This window comes from Canis lupus, unplaced genomic scaffold, assembly GCF_011100685.1.
Source record: "Canis lupus familiaris isolate Mischka breed German Shepherd unplaced genomic scaffold, alternate assembly UU_Cfam_GSD_1.0 chrUn_S1648H1841, whole genome shotgun sequence".
Taxonomy (NCBI): Eukaryota; Metazoa; Chordata; class Mammalia; order Carnivora; family Canidae; genus Canis; species Canis lupus.
In genome coordinates, this window is record NW_023330492.1 from 39,003 (window position 1) to 45,751 (window position 6,749).

The 6,749-nt window shown below is 46.9% G+C and overlaps 1 pseudogene; it reads right to left on the bottom strand.

The window, feature by feature from the left end:
• Positions 1–2,446, bottom strand: LOC119868853 (annotated as a pseudogene).
• Positions 2,447–6,749: the final 4,303 nt, after the last annotated feature.

The following is a 6,749-nucleotide window of genomic DNA, read 5'->3' on the forward strand; positions in this document are numbered from 1 at the left end:
CTAGATGACATTCTCTGCCTGCACGAAGGTGCTGTCACTCTGGGGTACAGTTTGCTGAGCTGTGACAGCACAGCAGTGTGGTGTGGCTGCTGTCACAGTGCTGTAGAGGAGAGTGACATTATCATGAATACAGTCACCTCACACACTCACCCTCCTCCTTCCTCCACCTGCTGTCAATCCCTGGCCTCCTTACTACCTCCAGATTCCTGTCTCTTCCAAAATACAATGAATTCCAGTGATGTGGAATGTAGCCTGTGGTATGTTCTTCTTCCCTATGAAATGTGCCATTAGGGGATCCCCAGGTGGTTCAGCGGTTTAGCACCTGCCTTCGGCCCAGGGCGTGATCCTGGACTCCTGGGATCGAGTCCCTTGTTGAGCTCCCTGCACAGAGCCTGCTTCTCCCTCTGCCTGTGTCTCTGCCTCTCTCTCTGTCTCTCTCGCTCTCTCTCATGAATAAAAAAATAAAATAAAGAAATGTGCAGTTAATACTCATGCATATTTTTGAACTTCAAAACTTATTTTCTTTAAATGTTGATTAATATCACTCTTTATGACTATTCATAATGTTGGAGGATGCTTTTCTTAACTCAAGTCTGATAATTTTAAAAAGCTGGTATAAAAATTAGTGTGTAGATTTTTATTCCTTTCACCTGAGGTAATATGAAAAAAGTTTCCATAAACAAGCACATCGGGATTTTTCTCTACAAAGATTTTTTTTTACTTTATATAATTTTGAGTATGGCATTGATTTATGTGTTCGATACAACATCAAATAATGAGAACTAGTCATTTGGTTGAAGCTAAGGGAACAATGATCCCAGCTGCACAGAGCGCTGACATGTGCAACAGCAGAGCAGGGACGGGGCTGAAGGACCATGACAGCTTCATGACTTATGAGAGTTTCATTTACTGAAAAATCAGAAGATGATAAGTGAATGTTCACTAGTCTAGAAGAAACTGTCCCAGCTCATGAGCACAAAATTTTCGGTATTTTTAAAGACTCGTTGTGTACAAATGGGGCTAATCTGAGTGACTCTGAGGTGAGAGACGATGAAGGAGTCTCCATTCCCAGGAGGCACCCCAAGATGCAACTGGACCTGGAGCATCAACTGAAGAATCAGCAGAAACCCAGGGGGAGCCTAAGCAGGCAGCTGCTGGGGCGCTCACTCACTTTGTAGATGGGTAAGTAGGTTTATGTCTCACTTCCCCATAGGCCTGGAGCACCGTAGGAGCTTTGAGACTGCTGTCATAGGATGAGCAGTAATAATCAGCCTCGTCCTCAGCTTGAAGTCCAGCAATGGTCAGGTGGCTGTGCTGCCTGATTTGGAGCCAGAGAATCGATCAGGAACCCCAGAGGGTCGAGTATTGGTATTATAGATGATGGTTCTGGGGCCTGTTCCTGGGAGCTGCTGGTACAAGCCCACATAGCTGCTATAACCAAAATTGGAGGTGCTTCCAGTGCAGGAGATGGTGACCCTCTGGCCCAAGTCCCCAGACACGGAGGCCGGTTGAGTCAGCACAGACTGGGCCCAGGACCCTGAAAGGGGGAGAGACACAGAGAGGGTGATGCTGGGGTCTAGAGACAAGAGAAGGATGCAGGATGGCACACATCCTCCCAGGCCCCCTTCACGGTCTCCACATCCATTCACCTGTGAAGTGAGCGAGGAGGGTGAGGAGGAGAGGAGACCAGGCCATGGTGGAGGTCTTCACTGATCCTGCCTTCTGTGGTCCCACAGCTGAGCAGAGCCTCCCCTCATCTCTCCCTTCCCCTCTTCATCCTCTGGGAGAGGGAGGTGCTCTCCCGTGCAAATAAGTCCCCAGTTGTCTGGTCCCTCAGTGGCCCTGGGTCAAGTCCCTCTGCCTGGGGATGTGAAGGATGTGGGCAGGGGAGGGGAGGGGCTGTGTTAGGGGCTGTGTTAGAAACCTGAGTTAGGGAGGTCCCAGGTGTGAGCCCTCAGCAGAGGACACAGGCAGTGCCTGGTGGCAGGTCCCAGCTATAATTATCCTTGACTCTTCAGAAATGGACCCCATCACCCCCTGGTGTCCAATCCCAGATACACTATTGTGTGACTTGGTGATCAGAGCCCATCTAAAACAAAGTGTGCCTCCCCACTGCTCTGTCCACTGCTTTAGGGCCAGGACAGGAGTCCCCTTATGTAACCTCCCATTTCCAGAGGAAAAACTTTCTGCTTCATTTAGATTTCTCATGGATATGTGTCCATAGCTTCTTGGGTGTTTTTCCCTCAGAACTGAGGTGGTATCTCTATACAAACTCTTCTTGGATCAGGATCAAGTCCAGAGCATTGACGGGTCCCTATGCACATTTGGAACCTTCTGTGCAAGATGCTGTGTTCTCTCCTGTTATGTGACTCCTCCCTGAGTTCTAGAGGATTCCTTCCTCGGAGGTTTGTACATCAATGAAGAGACAGGGAGAAATCTGGCCACGTTTTGGGTAGAAGCTCTTGAATTCATTCCTAGTAGATAATATACTGAGAATCTTCGTCACCTGTCCCTACTTACACTTGGTTGTCACAATAGTTTCCCACACACTGTTGGCAGGGATTCCCTCCTAGGGACTCTCTTCCCAGCACATGGTCACAAGACTGCAGGAGCCCAGCCTCATGAGGTTGCGAGTGTCGCTGACATCAGAGCAGAGGGATAAAGATGCTGGAAGTTCTTGTAAGACAGGAGTGACTGCTGAAGTTGCTCTGACAGAGACCAAGGGACAGAGTGATGTGTGAGTCACCAGTTAGTCAACTGTGCATTTAAAATGGATGTGGCCTTTTTACACAATGTTCCTCACAGTAAGATTTATTTAAACTCAGTGACAAAGTCATTGTGAGGCTGCAGGTGGAAACACTATACACCTGTCCCAGATCTGTGCTTAGTGAGAGGGAATATGCATAGAAACTCTGGCCAAGAAATTGGATGCAAAAACAACTGTAAAAGACGGCCTTCTGTTCTTGGTTGAAAGGGAGTCAACAGACTTTTTATGAAATCGACTTTCTATTTTTGGTCGTAGGTTTAGTATTATGAGTTTTATTCTATAATCAGGAAAGTCCAAAGTGATGGCTAAGGAAGCTCAAGGAGAGCCTATGCCTACAAAGTTCAGAGCCATGTCAGCCATCGAATCACCAAAGACACACAGAGCTTCCAGGGCAGAGCAATCTGAGGTCAGACTTGACTCTGGGGTGGACACAGCTGTAGTCCCTCTGCCTGGTACCCAGCATGTTCAGGACAGATTTCTTGGTCATTCAGCCACCCGTGACTACAAGAAGGGATTTCTAATACCCAAGGGCAGCTGCACCCAAAGTTTCTGTCAAAGGTCCCACATGTGAGTGGTGGACACATGGAGATGAGACCATGTGGTCCAGAGCTGGGAAAGAAGTTTTCTCCATAGAAGTCCAGCCTCTTTGGAGGTGTCAGGGGAGTGACTCAGTGTGTGAGAGTCCAGTCCTGTGAGTACTGGGAGTGTGTGTTCCACGTCACCATGGACTCTGAGAACCGTGGGAATAGTACTGATGCTGGGCTCCCAGAATCAATGTACTGATTGCCTCAGGTGCTGACTGGAGCCCAGGGATGATCAGGGGATGATCTGCCCATAGGGACAGAGATGCCTTTGGGATTCCTGAGAATCAGCCTTGTCCCAGGAGATCAGGTGTTCAGGGCATGTCCTGGCTGCCCCGCTGACAGGAACCCAGTTATACAGGATGTTGCTGGTGTTTCCTGGTGACTGGGAATCTGCATTCCAGTGATTGTGACCTTGAGAATGGTGGGTGAGCACAGGGTTACTCTGAACTCTGGAAGCACAGAGAAATTGAGAAACTGCAGAGCCAAGGATATTGTACAGAGAAGAGAGAGAGGAGGACACTTTGCCCCCTTTTCTACTTGTGACTTCTGATGGATGGTTCTCCCTGGAGCTGATCCTAGAAATAAAAGGCATGTGTCTGAAAGATCATTTCCTGGAGGGGAATTTGTTTCTGGTGGTGACGAATAATTTGAGAGGAGACCTTGCAACAATCCGAAGTCCAGGTTTTGTTGGGTGATATAAATCTGCCCGTTTATCTCATCTGTCTCGATCCAGTGTATCCCATAAGAAGGACTTAGAGCAAAATCCTAGAAACGGAGACTTTGTTATTTGACCCAGTGGATCTCCAGATGGTTTTATATTGTCGCCCAAGGTATCTGGAAATTACCTATGCAGTGAGGGAGGGATGTGAGGAACAGGGCAGAGACACACAGACCTGGATCCTGAGCCTCACGTCCAAGCCTGGGCCTACCAACCCATTCTCTGTGCTCTCCTGATACTCACATTTTGGGGGAGGTTTCTCATGCAAACTTTCCTCTTTCCTAAGGTTATACAAGCTCCTCCTTTGACTTTAGTTAGGGCGCCAGCTTAGCATAAGAGAATATAGGAGTCGGGGGTAGGGCTTCACCCAGAAGTGACACAGGAGCACCTGCAAAATGCCCAGAGACAGACACTCCCAGGGGATGTACAAGGGAGCACCACTGCTCTCTGATGGTTGCAAGAGACATGTGGACCTTGGGCTGATCTGGTGTCCAGGGGTCCTTTCCCCCATTCCTCCATGCTCACTGATCTAGTCTCTTCAGATTGGCTTCTTTTACTTAGAAATATACATGGAAATCTCCCCAATGTCTTCCTCTGCCCTGAAAATTTATGTCTTTGAATTGTTGAATAACATTCCATGTATGGACATACTAGAATATCTTTACCCATTCACCATTTGCAGGACATATTTGTTGGCTTGGCAATCATCAATAAAATAGGAATAAATATTTAGGGACATATTTTGGGTGAACACGAGTAATTCATTTATAGAATTACCTAAGAGCATGGATTTTGTATTATATCTCTAAGATTTTGTTTAGCTCTGCAAGAAACTGCCCAGGCATGTTCCAAAGTGGCTGGGGCATTTGGTATCCACCCCCAGCAGTGAAGGAGAGTTCCTGCTACGCCACATCCTGGACACCATCTGATGTTGATGTTGTATTGAATTTTCGTCATGCTTATGGGAGTCTGGTGCTACCTCACTGCTTCAGTGTGTAATCCTCCAGTGAAACATCATGTGGGAAATCTTTACACATGTGCAGTAGTTCTCTGTGTACATTTTTGTAAGGGGTCTTTTCGCATCTGCTCACTGGGAAAACATGACCCAGCACCCATGAATTCTGGAGCTTGCAAAGCTCCAATATGAAAAGAAAGAGAGAAAATCAATATCACCAAGATTCCAGGACTCAGGGAATTCTACTAAATTCTTAGGAATGCACCAGGGGATAGGCAGGGCCTGGGCAGAGGCCACATGATTCTTCTGCGTCACACAACTGGCCTTCTTCTCATTGCAGCCCAGCAACAGTGGGGTCATATCGGTTCTGAAATCCACATAACTATTTTTTCATTGGGAGATGAATATGTTCAAAAGGAGGTATTTTCATTAACATTTTACACTTAAAAAAGTCTGAACTATCAATCATTCTCTTTCTTGCAAGATACAAAGCATTTGTAGCCCAATTCTGAGCCTCTGTTGGTCACAGGCAGGGACAGGGGAGTGATGGAATAAGACGTGGAGGATAGACGTTAACACACGTCCCCAGGAAACAGAAGTTCTCTGTGTGATAATGGTAGTATGCTGCTCAACAACAATGATGACCAACCTCTCCTCAGGCAGCAGCCCAAGGTGGTCGAAGGTGTTTTTGTCAACACACCCATACCTGGAAAATCAGACTTGCACCCCTGGCTGGTCATTCAATGCTGTTCTGGGTCACAATGTAGGATCTCTGCCTGGGAGCTGTGGTACCAATGCCAGGGTAACCTCTGTGTTTCTACTGTTCTCGTGCAAGAGAAGGGGACCTTGGATATGGGCTCATCAAGAGGTTCCCTAGGGGAGGGACACATGTACACATGGGAGCGTTCTTACTCTTGACGTCCACAGCCCTCACATCCCTGGATTATGGAAAAGCTACAATGGGACTAAGGAAAGAGGGAGACAGAGTCAGTGCTTTTGGGCTAAGGACACCCACTCACAAGAGTCTCCATTAACCTGTTGGCAGCTATAGCAGATGCTCATTCACGCACCCACATCACCCAAATTCACTGATGCACGCTGAGCATTTTCCCAGTAATGGTGCAACATCCCCCAAATCTCATATTCCATAAAATGGTTCATGGTCCCAAATTCCCTCTTTGACTGAACCCTTCTCTTCAATTGCACAATGGAAGCCTCAGGTGCTGAGCAAATGATCCCATCCAGCTCTGAGAATGGAATTTCCCAGGGCCTGTGTCCTCACACAACATCCCAGATCCTAGTGCTCAAGCCTAAGACACAGTGAACCTTGACCACTTCTGAGCACTGGAGCCTGGGAGGGAAGGGAAGGCTCTGCTCTGAGCCCTGGAGGTGCTGAATCCATGCTGGGGAGGACGGCACCCTCTGCTTAGATAGTCTAAGACCTCTGAGGGGGATAAAGTCAAAGAAAGGCTCTTTGTCCTCATTTCAGGAGAAAAACATTTACCAGCAGAGAATCCGGTTTTATGACATTTGGAAACCCAGGTAAAATGAATGTTACAACATATAAGTGTTTTGTTTTATTTTTGTTTTATGTTTTTTCTAAGGACATAGAGACACTGATGAGATAATTGAGAATAAACCCATTATGAACCAGGTGGCACTTGTAAGTACGCAATATATATATACAACTTATTTTACAAGTATAAATTTTCATGAAAGAAGAAT